This window comes from Drosophila bipectinata, unplaced genomic scaffold, assembly GCF_030179905.1.
Source record: "Drosophila bipectinata strain 14024-0381.07 unplaced genomic scaffold, DbipHiC1v2 scaffold_180, whole genome shotgun sequence".
NCBI classification, from domain to species: Eukaryota; Metazoa; Arthropoda; class Insecta; order Diptera; family Drosophilidae; genus Drosophila; species Drosophila bipectinata.
Window position 1 is genome coordinate 70,001 of NW_027222822.1, and position 22,500 is coordinate 92,500.

The window sequence follows — 22,500 nt, forward strand, 5'->3', positions numbered from 1 at the left end:
AATACAGTGCGTTAATTTTTCGGAATTATATAATGGCATAATTATCATTGATTTTTGTGTTTATTATATGCACTTGTATGATTAACAATGCGAAAGATTCAGGATACCTTCGGGACCCGTCTTGAAACACGGACCAAGGAGTCTAACATATGTGCAAGTTATTGGGATATAAACCTAATAGCGTAATTAACTTGACTATTAATGGGATTAGTTTTTTAACTATTTTATAGTTAATTAACACAATCCCGGGGCGTTCTATATAGTTATGTATAATAATATTTATATTATTTATACCTCTAACTGGAACGTACCTTGAGCAGATATGCTGTGACCCGAAAGATGGTGAACTATACTTGATCAGGTTGAAGTCAGGGGAAACCCTGATGGAAGACCGAAACAGTTCTGACGTGCAAATCGATTGTCAGAATTGAGTATAGGGGCGAAAGACCAATCGAACCATCTAGTAGCTGGTTCCTTCCGAAGTTTCCCTCAGGATAGCTGGTGCATTTTAATGTTATATAAAATAATCTTATCTGGTAAAGCGAATGATTAGAGGCCTTAGGGTCGAAACGATCTTAACCTATTCTCAAACTTTAAATGGGTAAGAACCTTAACTTTCTTGATATGAAGTTTAAGGTTATGATATAATGTGCCCAGTGGGCCACTTTTGGTAAGCAGAACTGGCGCTGTGGGATGAACCAAACGTAATGTTACGGTGCCCAAATTAACAACTCATGCAGAAACCATGAAAGGCGTTGGTTGCTTAAAACAGCAGGACGGTGATCATGGAAGTCGAAATCCGCTAAGGAGTGTGTAACAACTCACCTGCCGAAGCAACTAGCCCTTAAAATGGATGGCGCTTAAGTTGTATACCTATACATTACCGCTAAAGTAGATGATTTATATTACTTGTAATATAAATTTTGAAACTTTAGTGAGTAGGAAGGTACAATGGTATGCGTAGAAGTGTTTGGCGTAAGCCTGCATGGAGCTGCTATTGGTACAGATCTTGGTGGTAGTAGCAAATAATCGAATGAGACCTTGGAGGACTGAAGTGGAGAAGGGTTTCGTGTGAACAGTGGTTGATCACGAGTTAGTCGGTCCTAAGTTCAAGGCGAAAGCCGAAAATTTTCAAGTAAAAATAAATATTACAATTATTGTGAAAATTATATACTTGAATAATTTTGAACGAAAGGGAATACGGTTCCAATTCCGTAACCTGTTGAGTATCCGTTTGTTATTAAATATGGGCCTCGTGCTCATCCTGGCAACAGGAACGACCATAAAGAAGCCGTCGAGAGATATCGGAAGAGTTTTCTTTTCTGTTTTATAGTCGTACTACCATGGAAGTCTTTCGCAGAGAGATATGGTAGATGGGCTAGAAGAGCATGACATATACTGTTGTGTCGATATTTTCTCCTCGGACCTTGAAAATTTATGGTGGGGATACGCAAACTTCTCAACAGGCCGTACCAATATCCGCAGCTGGTCTCCAAGGTGAAGAGTCTCTAGTCGATAGAATAATGTAGGTAAGGGAAGTCGGCAAATTAGATCCGTAACTTCGGGATAAGGATTGGCTCTGAAGATTGAGATAGTCGGGCTTGATTGGGAAACAATAATATGGTTTATGTGCTCGTTCTGGGTAAATAGAGTTATAATCATTTATGGTTGTAACTTGTTCCCCGGATAGTTTAGTTACGTATCCAATTGTGGAACTTTCTTGCTAAAATTTTTAAGAATACTAGTTGGGTCAAACCAATTAGTTCTTATTAATTATAACGATTATCAATTAACAATCAATTCAGAACTGGCACGGACTTGGGGAATCCGACTGTCTAATTAAAACAAAGCATTGTGATGGCCCTAGCGGGTGTTGACACAATGTGATTTCTGCCCAGTGCTCTGAATGTCAAAGTGAAGAAATTCAAGTAAGCGCGGGTCAACGGCGGGAGTAACTATGACTCTCTTAAGGTAGCCAAATGCCTCGTCATCTAATTAGTGACGCGCATGAATGGATTAACGAGATTCCTTCTGTCCCTATCTACTATCTAGCGAAACCACAGCCAAGGGAACGGGCTTGGAATAATTAGCGGGGAAAGAAGACCCTTTTGAGCTTGACTCTAATCTGGCAGTGTAAGGAGACATAAGAGGTGTAGAATAAGTGGGAGATATTAGACTTCGGTTTGGTATCGACAATGAAATACCACTACTCTTATTGTTTCCTTACTTACTTGATTAAATGGAACGTGTATCATTTCCTAGCCATTATACGGATATATTTATTATATCTTATGGTATTGGGTTTTGATGCAAGCTTCTTGATCAAAGTATCACGAGTTTGTTATATAATCGCAAACAAATTCTTTAATGAGAGATGCATTCATGTATTATCGATTTGAAAATTTGGTATAACTCCAATTACTCAGGTATGATCCAATTCAAGGACATTGCCAGGTAGGGAGTTTGACTGGGGCGGTACATCTCTCAAATAATAACGGAGGTGTCCCAAGGCCAGCTCAGTGCGGACAGAAACCACACATAGAGCAAAAGGGCAAATGCTGACTTGATCTCGGTGTTCAGTACACACAGGGACAGCAAAAGCTCGGCCTATCGATCCTTTTGGTTTAAAGAGTTTTTAACAAGAGGTGTCAGAAAAGTTACCATAGGGATAACTGGCTTGTGGCGGCCAAGCGTTCATAGCGACGTCGCTTTTTGATCCTTCGATGTCGGCTCTTCCTATCATTGTGAAGCAAAATTCACCAAGCGTTGGATTGTTCACCCATGCAAGGGAACGTGAGCTGGGTTTAGACCGTCGTGAGACAGGTTAGTTTTACCCTACTAATGACAAAACGTTGTTGCGACAGCATTCCTGCGTAGTACGAGAGGAACCGCAGGTACGGACCAATGGCACAATACTTGTTCGAGCGAACAGTGGTATGACGCTACGTCCGTTGGATTATGCCTGAACGCCTCTAAGGTCGTATCCGTGCTGGACTGCAATGATAAATAAGGGGCAATTTGCATTGTATGGCTTCTAAACCATTTAAAGTTTATTATTTATATTTTAAACGACAATGGATGTGATGCCAATGTAATTTGTAACATAGTAAATTGGGAGGATCTTTGATCACCTGATGCCATGCTAGTTACATATGAAAACATTATTTAATACAATGACAAAGCCTAGAATCAATTGTAAACGACTTTTGTAACGGGCAAGGTGTTGTAAGTGGTTGAGCAGCTGCCATACTGCGATCCACTGAAGCTTATCCTTTGCTTGATGATTCGAAATATAAAAAAAATGTAAATATGCATGTGTAAATATGTATATTTAGTATAAAAAATCTTTATATGCTATATCTAAGAAAGCATATAAGGATTTATCACGGGTTGTCCACGTTTCCCTACTAATTGTGGCCTACTAACTGTTTCGTCATCTTATTAGTGACGTGAAAAATGAAAATAATATTTTTCATTTATATTGTTATAAGTCTTAAACCTTAAGACGGCGGGAGTTGAATTACTTTCGTTTAGGTAGCCAAATGCCTCGTCATCTTATTAGTGACGTGAAAAATGAAAATAATATTTTTCATTTATATTGTTATAAGTCTTAAACCTTATAACGGCGGAAGATGAATTACTTTCGTTTAGGTAGCCAAATGCCTCGTCATCTTATTAGTGACGTGAAAAATGAAAATAATATTTTTCATTTATATTGTTATAAGTCTTAAACCTTATAACGGCGGAAGATGAATTACTTTCGTTTAGGTAGCCAAATGCCTCGTCATCTTATTAGTGACGTGAAAAATGAAAATAATATTTTTCATTTATATTGTTATAAGTCTTAAACCTTATAACGGCGGAAGATGAATTACTTTCGTTTAGGTAGCCAAATGCCTCGTCATCTTATTAGTGACGTGAAAAATGAAAATAATATTTTTCATTTATATTGTTATAAGTCTTAAACCTTATAACGGCGGAAGATGAATTACTTTCGTTTAGGTAGCCAAATGCCTCGTCATCTTATTAGTGACGTGAAAAATGAAAATAATATTTTTCATTTATATTGTTATAAGTCTTAAACCTTAAGACGGCGGGAGTTGAATTACTTTCGCATAGGTAGCCAAATGCCTCGTCATCTTATTAGTGACGCGCATGATTCAATTCAAGAGATTCCTTCTGTCCCTATTTAAAACCTCACGGATATTAAAAATATTAAACATATATTGTTATAAGTCTTAAACCTTAAGACGGCGGGAGTTGAATTACTTTCGCATAGGTAGCCAAATGCCTTGTCATCTTATTAGTGACGCGCATGATTCAATTCAAGAGATTCCTTCTGTCCCTATTTAAAACCTCACGGATATTAAAAATATTAAACATATATTGTTATAAGTCTTAAACCTTAAGACGGCGGGAGTTGAATTACTTTCGCATAGGTAGCCAAATGCCTCGTCATCTTATTAGTGACGCGCATGATTCAATTCAAGAGATTCCTTCTGTCCCTATTTAAAACCTCACGGATATTAAAAATATTAAACATATATTGTTATAAGTCTTAAACCTTAAGACGGCGGGAGTTGAATTACTTTCGCATAGGTAGCCAAATGCCTCGTCATCTTATTAGTGACGCGCATGATTCAATTCAAGAGATTCCTTCTGTCCCTATTTAAAACCTCACGGATATTAAAAATATTAAACATATATTGTTATAAGTCTTAAACCTTAAGACGGCGGGAGTTGAATTACTTTCGCATAGGTAGCCAAATGCCTCGTCATCTTATTAGTGACGCGCATGATTCAATTCAAGAGATTCCTTCTGTCCCTATTTAAAACCTCACGGATATTAAAAATATTAAACATATATTGTTATAAGTCTTAAACCTTAAGACGGCGGGAGTTGAATTACTTTCGCATAGGTAGCCAAATGCCTCGTCATCTTATTAGTGACGCGCATGATTCAATTCAAGAGATTCCTTCTGTCCCTATTTAAAAACTCACGAATATTAAAAATATTAAAAATATTTTCATATGGATATGCAACCGTATGGATATCCAAATATGTGTGGGAAAGTCGTACTTCCTATACGATAAATGACCGGATTGACGAAACCGTGTTCAAAAAGGTATATAGGGTAGGTGGTGTTCGGCCTACCAATATAATATTAAAATAATATTATATTAAACAGAAGATCGCCAGTATTAATATATAAGCATATGGTTATGAATACATATGCATATAACATATATGAAAATATATGAATATATATAAAAAAATATATATGAATATGAAAATATTTATATGTATATGGAATATATGGTAGGTGATGGTGTTAGCCTACCATATAATATATAATATAATAATTTAATTATATTATATTAAATATGGAAATATTAAAAATATATTAAAAATATTAAAAATATTTTCATATGGATATGCAATCGTATGGATATCCAAATATGTGTGGGAAAGTCATACTTCCCATACAATAAATGACCGGATTGACGAAACCGTGTTCAAAAAGGTATATAGGGTAGGTGGTGTTCAGCCTGCCAATATAATATTAAAATAATATTATATTAAACAGAAGACCGCCAGTATTAATATATAAGCATATGGTTATGAATACATATGCATATAACATATATGAAAATATATGAATATAAAAAAATATATATGGATATGAAAATATTTATATGTATATGAAATATATGGTAGGTGATGGTGATAGCCTACCATATAATATATAATATAATAATTTAATTATATTATATTAAATATGGAAATATTAAAAATATATTAAAAATATTAAAAATATTTTCATATGGATATGCAATCGTATGGATATCCAAATATGTGTGGGAAAGTCATACTTCCCATACAATAAATGACCGGATTGACGAAACCGTGTTCAAAAAGGTATATAGGGTAGGTGGTGTTCGGCCTACCAATATAATATTAAAATAATATTATATTAAACAGAAGACCGCCAGTATTAATATATGAGCATATGGTTATGAATACATATGCATATAACATAATATAATAATTTAATTATATTATATTAAATATGGAAATATTAAAAATATATTAAAAATATTAAAAATATTTTCATATGGATATGCAATCGTATGGATATCCAAATATGTGTGGGAAAGTCATACTTCCCATACAATAAATGACCGGATTGACGAAACCGTGTTCAAAAAGGTATATAGGGTAGGTGGTGTTCAGCCTGCCAATATAATATTAAAATAATATTATATTAAACAGAAGACCGCCAGTATTAATATATAAGCATATGGTTATGAATACATATGCATATAACATATATGAAAATATATGAATATAAAAAAATATATATGGATATGAAAATATTTATATTTATATGAAATATATGGTAGGTGATGGTGATAGCCTACCATATAATATATAATATAATAATTTAATTATATTATATTAAATATGGAAATATTAAAAATATATTAAAAATATTAAAAATATTTTCATATGGATATGCAATCGTATGGATATCCAAATATGTGTGGGAAAGTCATACTTCCCATACAATAAATGACCGGATTGACGAAACCGTGTTCAAAAAGGTATATAGGGTAGGTGGTGTTCGGCCTACCAATATAATATTAAAATAATATTATATTAAACAGAAGACCGCCAGTATTAATATATGAGCATATGGTTATGAATACATATGCATATAACATATATGAAAATATATGAATATAAAAAAATATATATGGATATGAAAATATTTATATGTATATGAAATATATGGTAGGTGATGGGGATAGCCTACCATATAATATATAATATAATAATTTAATTATATTATATTAAATATGGAAATATTAAAAATATATTAAAAATATTAAAAATATTTTCATATGGATATGCAATCGTATGGATATCCAAATATGTGTGGGAAAGTCATACTTCCCATACAATAAATGACCGGATTGACGAAACCGTGTTCAAAAAGGTATATAGGGTAGGTGGTGTTCGGCCTACCAATATAATATTAAAATAATATTATATTAAACAGAAGACCGCCAGTATTAATATATGAGCATATGGTTATGAATACATATGCATATAACATATATGAAAATATATGAATATAAAAAAATATATATGGATATGAAAATATTTATATGTATATGAAATATATGGTAGGTGATGGGGATAGCCTACCATATAATATATAATATAATAATATTTATTATATTATAATAAATATGGAAATATTAAAAATATATTAAAAATATTAAAAATATTTTCATATGGATATGCAATCGTATGGATATCCAAATATGTGTGGGAAAGTCATACTCTCCATACAATAAATGACCGGATTGACGAAACCGTGTTCAAAAAGGTATATAGGGTAGGTGGTGTTCGGCCTACCAATATAATATTAAAATAATATTATATTAAACAGAAGACCGCCAGTATTAATATATGAGCATATGGTTATGAATACATATGCATATAACATATATGAAAATATATGAATATAAAAAAATATATATGGATATGAAAATATTTATATGTATATGAAATATATGGTAGGTGATGGGGATAGCCTACCATATAATATATAATATAATAATATTTATTATATTATAATAAATATGGAAATATTAAAAATATATTAAAAATATTAAAAATATTTTCATATGGATATGCAATCGTATGGATATCCAAATATGTGTGGGAAAGTCATACTTCCCATACAATAAATGACCGGATTGACGAAACCGTGTTCAAAAAGGTATATAGGGTAGGTGGTGTTCGGCCTACCAATATAATATTAAAATAATATTATATTAAACAGAAGACCGCCAGTATTAATATATGAGCATATGGTTATGAATACATATGCATATAACATATATGAATATAAAAAAATATATATGGATATGAAAATATTTATATGTATATGAAATATATGGTAGGTGATGGTGTTAGCCTACCATATAATATATAATATAATAATTTAATTATATTATATTAAATATGGAAATATTAAAAATATATTAAAAATATTAAAAATATTTTCATATGGATATGCAATCGTATGGATATCCAAATATGTGTGGGAAAGTCATACTTCCCATACAATAAATGACCGGATTGACGAAACCGTGTTCAAAAAGGTATATAGGGTAGGTGGTGTTCGGCCTACCAATATAATATTAAAATAATATTATATTAAACAGAAGACCGCCAGTATTAATATATGAGCATATGGTTATGAATACATATGCATATAACATAATATAATAATTTAATTATATTATATTAAATATGGAAATATTAAAAATATATTAAAAATATTAAAAATATTTTCATATGGATATGCAATCGTATGGATATCCAAATATGTGTGGGAAAGTCATACTTCCCATACAATAAATGACCGGATTGACGAAACCGTGTTCAAAAAGGTATATAGGGTAGGTGGTGTTCAGCCTGCCAATATAATATTAAAATAATATTATATTAAACAGAAGACCGCCAGTATTAATATATAAGCATATGGTTATGAATACATATGCATATAACATATATGAAAATATATGAATATAAAAAAATATATATGGATATGAAAATATTTATATTTATATGAAATATATGGTAGGTGATGGTGATAGCCTACCATATAATATATAATATAATAATTTAATTATATTATATTAAATATGGAAATATTAAAAATATATTAAAAATATTAAAAATATTTTCATATGGATATGCAATCGTATGGATATCCAAATATGTGTGGGAAAGTCATACTTCCCATACAATAAATGACCGGATTGACGAAATCGTGTTCAAAAAGGTATATAGGGTAGGTGGTGTTCGGCCTACCAATATAATATTAAAATAATATTATATTAAACAGAAGACCGCCAGTATTAATATATGAGCATATGGTTATGAATACATATGCATATAACATATATGAAAATATATGAATATAAAAAAATATATATGGATATGAAAATATTTATATGTATATGAAATTTATGGTAGGTGATGGTGATAGCCTACCATATAATATATAATATAATAATTTAATTATATTATATTAAATATGGAAATATTAAAAATATATTAAAAATATTAAAAATATTTTCATATGGATATGCAATCGTATGGATATCCAAATATGTGTGGGAAAGTCATACTTCCCATACAATAAATGACCGGATTGACGAAACCGTGTTCAAAAAGGTATATAGGGTAGGTGGTGTTCGGCCTACCAATATAATATTAAAATAATATTATATTAAACAGAAGACCGCCAGTATTAATATATGAGCATATGGTTATGAATACATATGCATATAACATATATGAAAATATATGAATATAAAAAAATATATATGGATATGAAAATATTTATATGTATATGAAATATATGGTAGGTGATGGGGATAGCCTACCATATAATATATAATATAATAATATTTATTATATTATAATAAATATGGAAATATTAAATTATTTTCATATGGATATGGATATGGATATACATATTCATATGGATATACTAAAATATACTGAAATATACCGATGAGTATATTTAGGTGAGGGTAAAAAGGCAAATAAATACCCAGCTTGACGAAAGTGTGTTCAAAAAGGTATATAGGGTAGGTGGTGTCGTCCTACCAATATAGTATATTATTTATATTATATGAATATACTAAAATACCGATGAGTATTTTTAGGTGAGGGAAAGAAGGCAAATAAATACCCAGCTTGACGAAAGTGTGGTCAAAAAGGTATATATGGTAGGTGGTGTAAGCCTATCTATATAATATAACATACTATATTATATATTATATATACACTATATTGTATACCTAGATAATATCGTTGAAGCGTCTACGTCTTATTATAAATTATAATTTGACAAGTTTCCAATTATTATCGTTAATTTCTGGTTCTAGGCAAATAAAAATTTCTTTTTATTATATCCTAGTAAGTATATGGAATTAAATTTAATTTCATATACGTATATGATAATAGTAGTAATATTATTATTATTATTATTGTATAAATAAATATGAATAAACTATATATATGAAAATATATAAATATATGAAAATTAAAAAGTGCTTAGTTTTATATCATATAAAACTAGACTTTTATATACAAAGAAAATAAATTTTAAATTTATTATCAAAATACATATGCGATAATTTTATTATAAAATTAAGCAAATATATATATGTGAATATATACAAATTGTTGTATGTGAAAATATAAAGATATTTTAGAATTAAATATATGCATAATATTGTATTTTATTAAAAAAAATATTAAAGAAGGCTTATATAAATAAAAAGACCGCCCGCTCATATAAATACCCTAACACAAACGAGGGTTTAAGAAAAAGCCATGAAAAAAATATACCCTGAGGTGTATGCGTTGGGCACCCGAGGGATATATTATAAATATATATATATATATATATATGTATATATATTTTAATAAATGAACGAATATTGAATGCCATATAATAATTGGCCAAATTCGTTAATATTTTAATTTATACAAATATTTGCAATATTTATTTTCTATATATCAATATGAAAATGAAATATATCAAAGATATAAACATTATTCTGGTTGATCCTGCCAGTAGTTATATGCTTGTCTCAAAGATTAAGCCATGCATGTCTAAGTACACACGCATTAAAAGTGAAACCGCAAAAGGCTCATTATATCAGTTATGGTTCCTTAGATCGTTAACAGTTACTTGGATAACTGTGGTAATTCTAGAGCTAATACATGCAATTAAAACATGAACCTTATGGGACATGTGCTTTTATTAGGCTAAAACCAAGCGATCGCAAGATCGTTATATTGGTTGAACTCTAGATAACATGCAGATCGTATGGTCTTGTACCGACGACAGATCTTTCAAATGTCTGCCCTATCAACTTTTGATGGTAGTATCTAGGACTACCATGGTTGCAACGGGTAACGGGGAATCAGGGTTCGATTCCGGAGAGGGAGCCTGAGAAACGGCTACCACATCTAAGGAAGGCAGCAGGCGCGTAAATTACCCACTCCCAGCTCGGGGAGGTAGTGACGAAAAATAACAATACAGGACTCATATCCGAGGCCCTGTAATTGGAATGAGTACACTTTAAATCCTTTAACAAGGACCAATTGGAGGGCAAGTCTGGTGCCAGCAGCCGCGGTAATTCCAGCTCCAATAGCGTATATTAAAGTTGTTGCGGTTAAAACGTTCGTAGTTGAACTTGTGCTTCATACGGGTAGTACAACATACAATTGTAGTTAGTACTATACCTTTATGTATGTAAGCGTATTACCGGTGGAGTTCTTATATATGTTTAAATACTTGTATTTTTTCATATGTTCCTCCTATTTAAAAACCTGCATTAGTGCTCTTAAACGAGTGTTATTGTGGGCCGGTACAATTACTTTGAACAAATTAGAGTGCTTAAAGCAGGCTTCAAATGCCTGAATATTCTGTGCATGGGATAATGAAATAAGACCTCTGTTCTGCTTTCATTGGTTTTCAGATCAAGAGGTAATGATTAATAGAAGCAGTTTGGGGGCATTAGTATTACGACGCGAGAGGTGAAATTCTTGGACCGTCGTAAGACTAACTTAAGCGAAAGCATTTGCCAAAGATGTTTTCATTAATCAAGAACGAAAGTTAGAGGTTCGAAGGCGATCAGATACCGCCCTAGTTCTAACCATAAACGATGCCAGCTAGCAATTGGGTGTAGCTACTTTTATGGCTCTCTCAGTCGCTTCCCGGGAAACCAAAGCTTTTGGGCTCCGGGGGAAGTATGGTTGCAAAGCTGAAACTTAAAGGAATTGACGGAAGGGCACCACCAGGAGTGGAGCCTGCGGCTTAATTTGACTCAACACGGGAAAACTTACCAGGTCCGAACATAAGTGTGTAAGACAGATTGATAGCTCTTTCTCGAATCTATGGGTGGTGGTGCATGGCCGTTCTTAGTTCGTGGAGTGATTTGTCTGGTTAATTCCGATAACGAACGAGACTCAAATATATTAAATAGATATCTTCAGGATTATGGTGTTGAAGCTTATATAGCCTTCATTCATGGTAGCAGTAAAATGTTTATTGTGTTTGAATGTGTTTATATAAGTGGAGCCGTACCTGTTGGTTTGTCCCATTATAAGGATACTAGCTTCTTAAATGGACAAATTGCGTCTAGCAATAATGAGATTGAGCAATAACAGGTCTGTGATGCCCTTAGATGTCCTGGGCTGCACGCGCGCTACAATGAAAGTATCAACGTGTATTTCCTAGACCGAGAGGTCCGGGTAAACCGCTGAACCACTTTCATGCTTGGGATTGTGAACTGAAACTGTTCACATGAACTTGGAATTCCTAGTAAGTGTGAGTCATTAACTCGCATTGATTACGTCCCTGCCCTTTGTGCACACCGCCCGTCGCTACTACCGATTGAATTATTTAGTGAGGTCTCCGGACGTGATCACTGTGACGCCTTGTGTGTTACGGTTGTTTCGCAGAAGTTGACCGAACTTGATTATTTAGAGGAAGTAAAAGTCGTAACAAGGTTTCCGTAGGTGAACCTGCGGAAGGATCATTATTGAATGAATCTTATCCGTTATTAAAATATTTATTATATATAAATATATAAATAAAAATTACCCAAAAATAAAAGACATATATATTATATTGAATATATAGACCATTTGTTGTCTTCAATATAAATTGCGTGTATATTGAATTAATATACATGCGTTGCGTGATGTATTGTTCATATTAAATTATGCGCATACATTGATAAATGCAACACCTAAAATATACATTGTTGTACCTGATATACAGGTTAATGCTTTATATAATATTAAAACAATATAAATTATATTTATATTGATTATATAAAACTAAGACATTTCGCAACAATTATTTTAGGTATATCAAAAAATTAAACATATTTTATATGTTTAAATATAGACGAATATATTGAATATAAATTGCGTGTATATTTAATTAATATACATGCGTTGCGTGATGTATTGTTCATATTAAATTATGCGCATACATTGATAAATGCAACACCTAAAATATACATTGTTGTACCTGATATACAGGTTAATGCTTTATATAATATTAAAACAATATAAATTATATTTATATTGATTATATAAAACTAAGACATTTCGCAACAATTATTTTAGGTATAAAAATAACTTTATTGAAGGAATTGATATATGCCAGTTAAATGGTGTATTTTTAATTTCTTTCAATAAAAACATAATTGACGAATTGTATATTTATATATATTTATAAAACTCTAAGCGGTGGATCACTCGGCTCATGGGTCGATGAAGAACGCAGCAAACTGTGCGTCATCGTGTGAACTGCAGGACACATGAACATCGACATTTTGAACGCATATCGCAGTCCATGCTGTTATGTACTTTAATTAATTTTATAGTGCTGCTTGGACTACATATGGTTGAGGGTTGTAAGACTATGCTAATAAAGTTGCTTATTATTATATATTTTTATAATGATATGCATATGGTATATTATTGGATATATTTATATATTCATAATATTAAATATAAAAGCAATTATCTCAAATATTTATAAAAGAAAAAATGAAGATATACAATTCTTTCTTTTTTCAATTCAAATAATACTGAGAAATGTCTAGCATAAAAAAAATTAAATTTTTTTTAACTAGAATTGTCTCTTATTTAAAGATGCGAAAATTGAAAATATATCAAATATATTGTTCTTCATAGAGATATATTGTTTATATATATATACATTGCTTTATACAACCTCAACTCATATGGGACTACCCCCTGAATTTAAGCATATTAATTAGGGGAGGAAAAGAAACTAACAAGGATTTTCTTAGTAGCGGCGAGCGAAAAGAAATCAGTTCAGCACTAAGTCACTTTGTCTATATGGCAAATGTGAGATGCAGTGTATGGAGCGTCAATATTCTAGTATGAGAAATTAACGATTTAAGTCCTTCTTAAATGAGGCCATTTACCCATAGAGGGTGCCAGGCCCGTATAACGTTAATGATTACTAGATGATGTTTCCAAAGAGTCGTGTTGCTTGATAGTGCAGCACTAAGTGGGTGGTAAACTCCATCTAAAACTAAATATAACCATGAGACCGATAGTAAACAAGTACCGTGAGGGAAAGTTGAAAAGAACTCTGAATAGAGAGTTAAATAGTACGTGAAACTGCTTAGAGGTTAAGCCCGATGAACCTGAATATCCATTATGGAAAATTCATCATTAAAGTTATAATATTTAAATAATATTATAGAAATAGTGTGCATTTTTTCCATATAAGGACATTGTAATCTATTAACATATATAATTTATCATAAAATATGACTTATAGTTTATTCAAATTATTATGCTTGCATTTTAACATAGGATAAATGTCATTAATTTGATAAAGTGTTGATAGATTAATAAGAATACAGTGCGTTAATTTTTCGGAATTATATAATGGCATAATTATCATTGATTTTTGTGTTTATTATATGCACTTGTATGATTAACAATGCGAAAGATTCAGGATACCTTCGGGACCCGTCTTGAAACACGGACCAAGGAGTCTAACATATGTGCAAGTTATTGGGATATAAACCTAATAGCGTAATTAACTTGACTATTAATGGGATTAGTTTTTTAACTATTTTATAGTTAATTAACACAATCCCGGGGCGTTCTATATAGTTATGTATAATAATATTTATATTATTTATACCTCTAACTGGAACGTACCTTGAGCAGATATGCTGTGACCCGAAAGATGGTGAACTATACTTGATCAGGTTGAAGTCAGGGGAAACCCTGATGGAAGACCGAAACAGTTCTGACGTGCAAATCGATTGTCAGAATTGAGTATAGGGGCGAAAGACCAATCGAACCATCTAGTAGCTGGTTCCTTCCGAAGTTTCCCTCAGGATAGCTGGTGCATTTTAATGTTATATAAAATAATCTTATCTGGTAAAGCGAATGATTAGAGGCCTTAGGGTCGAAACGATCTTAACCTATTCTCAAACTTTAAATGGGTAAGAACCTTAACTTTCTTGATATGAAGTTTAAGGTTATGATATAATGTGCCCAGTGGGCCACTTTTGGTAAGCAGAACTGGCGCTGTGGGATGAACCAAACGTAATGTTACGGTGCCCAAATTAACAACTCATGCAGAAACCATGAAAGGCGTTGGTTGCTTAAAACAGCAGGACGGTGATCATGGAAGTCGAAATCCGCTAAGGAGTGTGTAACAACTCACCTGCCGAAGCAACTAGCCCTTAAAATGGATGGCGCTTAAGTTGTATACCTATACATTACCGCTAAAGTAGATGATTTATATTACTTGTAATATAAATTTTGAAACTTTAGTGAGTAGGAAGGTACAATGGTATGCGTAGAAGTGTTTGGCGTAAGCCTGCATGGAGCTGCTATTGGTACAGATCTTGGTGGTAGTAGCAAATAATCGAATGAGACCTTGGAGGACTGAAGTGGAGAAGGGTTTCGTGTGAACAGTGGTTGATCACGAGTTAGTCGGTCCTAAGTTCAAGGCGAAAGCCGAAAATTTTCAAGTAAAAATAAATATTACAATTATTGTGAAAATTATATACTTGAATAATTTTGAACGAAAGGGAATACGGTTCCAATTCCGTAACCTGTTGAGTATCCGTTTGTTATTAAATATGGGCCTCGTGCTCATCCTGGCAACAGGAACGACCATAAAGAAGCCGTCGAGAGATATCGGAAGAGTTTTCTTTTCTGTTTTATAGTCGTACTACCATGGAAGTCTTTCGCAGAGAGATATGGTAGATGGGCTAGAAGAGCATGACATATACTGTTGTGTCGATATTTTCTCCTCGGACCTTGAAAATTTATGGTGGGGATACGCAAACTTCTCAACAGGCCGTACCAATATCCGCAGCTGGTCTCCAAGGTGAAGAGTCTCTAGTCGATAGAATAATGTAGGTAAGGGAAGTCGGCAAATTAGATCCGTAACTTCGGGATAAGGATTGGCTCTGAAGATTGAGATAGTCGGGCTTGATTGGGAAACAATAATATGGTTTATGTGCTCGTTCTGGGTAAATAGAGTTATAATCATTTATGGTTGTAACTTGTTCCCCGGATAGTTTAGTTACGTATCCAATTGTGGAACTTTCTTGCTAAAATTTTTAAGAATACTAGTTGGGTCAAACCAATTAGTTCTTATTAATTATAACGATTATCAATTAACAATCAATTCAGAACTGGCACGGACTTGGGGAATCCGACTGTCTAATTAAAACAAAGCATTGTGATGGCCCTAGCGGGTGTTGACACAATGTGATTTCTGCCCAGTGCTCTGAATGTCAAAGTGAAGAAATTCAAGTAAGCGCGGGTCAACGGCGGGAGTAACTATGACTCTCTTAAGGTAGCCAAATGCCTCGTCATCTAATTAGTGACGCGCATGAATGGATTAACGAGATTCCTTCTGTCCCTATCTACTATCTAGCGAAACCACAGCCAAGGGAACGGGCTTGGAATAATTAGCGGGGAAAGAAGACCCTTTTGAGCTTGACTCTAATCTGGCAGTGTAAGGAGACATAAGAGGTGTAGAATAAGTGGGAGATATTAGACTTCGGTTTGGTATCGACAATGAAATACCACTACTCTTATTGTTTCCTTACTTACTTGATTAAATGGAACGTGTATCATTTCCTAGCCATTATACGGATATATTTATTATATCTTATGGTATTGGGTTTTGATGCAAGCTTCTTGATCAAAGTATCACGAGTTTGTTATATAATCGCAAACAAATTCTTTAATGAGAGATGCATTCATGTATTATCGATTTGAAAATTTGGTATAACTCCAATTACTCAGGTATGATCCAATTCAAGGACATTGCCAGGTAGGGAGTTTGACTGGGGCGGTACATCTCTCAAATAATAACGGAGGTGTCCCAAGGCCAGCTCAGTGCGGACAGAAACCACACATAGAGCAAAAGGGCAAATGCTGACTTGATCTCGGTGTTCAGTACACACAGGGACAGCAAAAGCTCGGCCTATCGATCCTTTTGGTTTAAAGAGTTTTTAACAAGAGGTGTCAGAAAAGTTACCATAGGGATAACTGGCTTGTGGCGGCCAAGCGTTCATAGCGACGTCGCTTTTTGATCCTTCGATGTCGGCTCTTCCTATCATTGTGAAGCAAAATTCACCAAGCGTTGGATTGTTCACCCATGCAAGGGAACGTGAGCTGGGTTTAGACCGTCGTGAGACAGGTTAGTTTTACCCTACTAATGACAAAACGTTGTTGCGACAGCATTCCTGCGTAGTACGAGAGGAACCGCAGGTACGGACCAATGGCACAATACTTGTTCGAGCGAACAGTGGTATGACGCTACGTCCGTTGGATTATGCCTGAACGCCTCTAAGGTCGTATCCGTGCTGGACTGCAATGATAAATAAGGGGCAATTTGCATTGTATGGCTTCTAAACCATTTAAAGTTTATTATTTATATTTTAAACGACAATGGATGTGATGCCAATGTAATTTGTAACATAGTAAATTGGGAGGATCTTTGATCACCTGATGCCATGCTAGTTACATATGAAAACATTATTTAATACAATGACAAAGCCTAGAATCAATTGTAAACGACTTTTGTAACGGGCAAGGTGTTGTAAGTGGTTGAGCAGCTGCCATACTGCGATCCACTGAAGCTTATCCTTTGCTTGATGATTCGAAATATAAAAAAAATGTAAATATGCATGTGTAAATATGTATATTTAGTATAAAAAATCTTTATATGCTATATCTAAGAAAGCATATAAGGATTTATCACGGGTTGTCCACGTTTCCCTACTAATTGTGGCCTACTAACTGTTTCGTCATCTTATTAGTGACGTGAAAAATGAAAATAATATTTTTCATTTATATTGTTATAAGTCTTAAACCTTAAGACGGCGGGAGTTGAATTACTTTCGTTTAGGTAGCCAAATGCCTCGTCATCTTATTAGTGACGTGAAAAATGAAAATAATATTTTTCATTTATATTGTTATAAGTCTTAAACCTTATAACGGCGGAAGATGAATTACTTTCGTTTAGGTAGCCAAATGCCTCGTCATCTTATTAGTGACGTGAAAAATGAAAATAATATTTTTCATTTATATTGTTATAAGTCTTAAACCTTATAACGGCGGAAGATGAATTACTTTCGTTTAGGTAGCCAAATGCCTCGTCATCTTATTAGTGACGTGAAAAATGAAAATAATATTTTTCATTTATATTGTTATAAGTCTTAAACCTTATAACGGCGGAAGATGAATTACTTTCGTTTAGGTAGCCAAATGCCTCGTCATCTTATTAGTGACGTGAAAAATGAAAATAATATTTTTCATTTATATTGTTATAAGTCTTAAACCTTATAACGGCGGAAGATGAATTACTTTCGTTTAGGTAGCCAAATGCCTCGTCATCTTATTAGTGACGTGAAAAATGAAAATAATATTTTTCATTTATATTGTTATAAGTCTTAAACCTTAAGACGGCGGGAGTTGAATTACTTTCGCATAGGTAGCCAAATGCCTCGTCATCTTATTAGTGACGCGCATGATTCAATTCAAGAGATTCCTTCTGTCCCTATTTAAAACCTCACGGATATTAAAAATATTAAACATATATTGTTATAAGTCTTAAACCTTAAGACGGCGGGAGTTGAATTACTTTCGCATAGGTAGCCAAATGCCTTGTCATCTTATTAGTGACGCGCATGATTCAATTCAAGAGATTCCTACTGTCCCTATTTAAAACCTCACGGATATTAAAAATATTAAACATATATTGTTATAAGTCTTAAACCTTAAGACGGCGGGAGTTGAATTACTTTCGCATAGGTAGCCAAATGCCTCGTCATCTTATTAGTGACGCGCATGATTCAATTCAAGAGATTCCTTCTGTCCCTATTTAAAACCTCACGGATATTAAAAATATTAAACATATATTGTTATAAGTCTTAAACCTTAAGACGGCGGGAGTTGAATTACTTTCGCATAGGTAGCCAAATGCCTCGTCATCTTATTAGTGACGCGCATGATTCAATTCAAGAGATTCCTTCTGTCCCTATTTAAAACCTCACGGATATTAAAAATATTAAACATATATTGTTATAAGTCTTAAACCTTAAGACGGCGGGAGTTGAATTACTTTCGCATAGGTAGCCAAATGCCTTGTCATCTTATTAGTGACGCGCATGATTCAATTCAAGAGATTCCTTCTGTCCCTATTTAAAACCTCACGGATATTAAAAATATTAAACATATATTGTTATAAGTCTTAAACCTTAAGACGGCGGGAGTTGAATTACTTTCGCATAGGTAGCCAAATGCCTCGTCATCTTATTAGTGACGCGCATGATTCAATTCAAGAGATTCCTTCTGTCCCTATTTAAAACCTCACGGATATTAAAAATATTAAACATATATTGTTATAAGTCTTAAACCTTAAGACGGCGGGAGTTGAATTACTTTCGCATAGGTAGCCAAATGCCTCGTCATCTTATTAGTGACGCGCATGATTCAATTCAAGAGATTCCTTCTGTCCCTATTTAAAACCTCACGGATATTAAAAATATTAAACATATATTGTTATAAGTCTTAAACCTTAAGACGGCGGGAGTTGAATTACTTTCGCATAGGTAGCCAAATGCCTCGTCATCTTATTAGTGACGCGCATGATTCAATTCAAGAGATTCCTTCTGTCCCTATTTAAAACCTCACGGATATTAAAAATATTAAACATATATTGTTATAAGTCTTAAACCTTAAGACGGCGGGAGTTGAATTACTTTCGCATAGGTAGCCAAATGCCTCGTCATCTTATTAGTGACGCGCATGATTCAATTCAAGAGATTCCTTCTGTCCCTATTTAAAACCTCACGGATATTAAAAATATTAAACATATATTGTTATAAGTCTTAAACCTTAAGACGGCGGGAGTTGAATTACTTTCGCATAGGTAGCCAAATGCCTCGTCATCTTATTAGTGACGCGCATGATTCAATTCAAGAGATTCCTTCTGTCCCTATTTAAAAACTCACGAATATTAAAAATATTAAAAATATTTTCATATGGATATGCAATCGTATGGATATCCAAATATGTGTGGGAGAGTCGTACTTCCTATACGATAAATGACCGGATTGACGAAACCGTGTTCAAAAAGGTATATAGGGTAGGTGGTGTTCGGCCTACCAATATAATATTAAAATAATATTATATTAAACAGAAGATCGCCAGTATTAATATATAAGCATATGGTTATGAATACATATGCATATAACATATATGAAAATATATGAATATATATAAAAAAATATATATGAATATGAAAATATTTATATGTATATGGAATATATGGTAGGTGATGGTGTTAGCCTACCATATAATATATAATATAATAATTTAATTATATTATATTAAATATGGAAATATTAAAAATATATTAAAAATATTAAAAATATTTTCATATGGATATGCAATCGTATGGATATCCAAATATGTGTGGGAAAGTCATACTTCCCATACAATAAATGACCGGATTGACGAAACCGTGTTCAAAAAGGTATATAGGGTAGGTGGTGTTCAGCCTGCCAATATAATATTAAAATAATATTATATTAAACAGAAGACCGCCAGTATTAATATATGAGCATATGGTTATGAATACATATGCATATAACATATATGAAAATATATGAATATAAAAAAATATATATGGATATGAAAATATTTATATGTATATGAAATATATGGTAGGTGATGAGGATAGCCTACCATATAATATATAATATAATAATTTAATTATATTATATTAAATATGGAAATATTAAAAATATATTAAAAATATTAAAAATATTTTCATATGGATATGCAATCGTATGGATATCCAAATATGTGTGGGAAAGTCATACTTCCCATACAATAAATGACCGGATTGACGAAACCGTGTTCAAAAAGGTATATAGGGTAGGTGGTGTTCAGCCTGCCAATATAATATTAAAATAATATTATATTAAACAGAAGACCGCCAGTATTAATATATAAGCATATGGTTATGAATACATATGCATATAACATATATGAAAATATATGAATATAAAAAAATATATATGGATATGAAAATATTTATATGTATATGAAATATATGGTAGGTGATGGTGATAGCCTACCATATAATATATAATATAATAATTTAATTATATTATATTAAATATGGAAATATTAAAAATATATTAAAAATATTAAAAATATTTTCATATGGATATGCAATCGTATGGATATCCAAATATGTGTGGGAAAGTCATACTTCCCATACAATAAATGACCGGATTGACGAAACCGTGTTCAAAAAGGTATATAGGGTAGGTGGTGTTCGGCCTACCAATATAATATTAAAATAATATTATATTAAACAGAAGACCGCCAGTATTAATATATGAGCATATGGTTATGAATACATATGCATATAACATATATGAAAATATATGAATATAAAAAAATATATATGAATATGAAAATATTTATATGTATATGGAATATATGGTAGGTGATGGTGTTAGCCTACCATATAATATATAATATAATAATTTAATTATATTATATTAAATATGGAAATATTAAAAATATATTAAAAATATTAAAAATATTTTCATATGGATATGCAATCGTATGGATATCCAAATATGTGTGGGAAAGTCATACTTCCTATACGATAAATGACCGGATTGACGAAACCGTGTTCAAAAAGGTATATAGGGTAGGTGGTGTTCGGCCTACCAATATAATATTAAAATAATATTATATTAAACAGAAGACCGCCAGTATTAATATATGAGCATATGGTTATGAATACATATGCATATAACATATATGAAAATATATGAATATAAAAAAATATATATGGATATGAAAATATTTATATGTATATGAAATATATGGTAGGTGATGGTGATAGCCTACCATATAATATATAATATAATAATTTAATTATATTATATTAAATATGGAAATATTAAAAATATATTAAAAATATTAAAAATATTTTCATATGGATATGCAATCGTATGGATATCCAAATATGTGTGGGAAAGTCATACTTCCCATACAATAAATGACCGGATTGACGAAACCGTGTTCAAAAAGGTATATAGGGTAGGTGGTGTTCAGCCTGCCAATATAATATTAAAATAATATTATATTAAACAGAAGACCGCCAGTATTAATATATAAGCATATGGTTATGAATACATATGCATATAACATATATGAAAATATATGAATATAAAAAAATATATATGGATATGAAAATATTTATATGTATATGGAATATATGGTAGGTGATGGTGTTAGCCTACCATATAATATATAATATAATAATTTAATTA

At 32.1% G+C, this 22,500-nt stretch overlaps 4 non-coding genes across 4 annotated transcripts in view; all 4 read left to right on the forward strand.

Moving 5' to 3' along the window:
- LOC138927186 (large subunit ribosomal RNA) overlaps positions 1–3,289 on the forward strand; it is a 3,950-nt gene extending 661 nt beyond the window's left edge. Inside the window, exon 1 of the ribosomal RNA XR_011443717.1 lies at positions 1–3,289. This exon is cut by the window's left edge and continues 661 nt beyond it. This is a non-coding gene — a ribosomal RNA (large subunit ribosomal RNA).
- A 7,364-nt stretch (positions 3,290–10,653) lies between these two features.
- Positions 10,654–12,648, forward strand: LOC138927173 (small subunit ribosomal RNA). The gene has a single exon (XR_011443704.1). It is a non-coding gene; the product is annotated as a small subunit ribosomal RNA (ribosomal RNA).
- Positions 12,649–13,355: 707 nt separating this feature from the next.
- Positions 13,356–13,534, forward strand: LOC138927165 (5.8S ribosomal RNA). The gene has a single exon (XR_011443696.1). It is a non-coding gene; the product is annotated as a 5.8S ribosomal RNA (ribosomal RNA).
- A 318-nt stretch (positions 13,535–13,852) lies between these two features.
- On the forward strand, positions 13,853–17,802 carry LOC138927188 (large subunit ribosomal RNA). Its single transcript, XR_011443719.1, has one exon. It is a non-coding gene; the product is annotated as a large subunit ribosomal RNA (ribosomal RNA).
- The last annotated feature ends 4,698 nt before the right edge of the window (positions 17,803–22,500 follow it).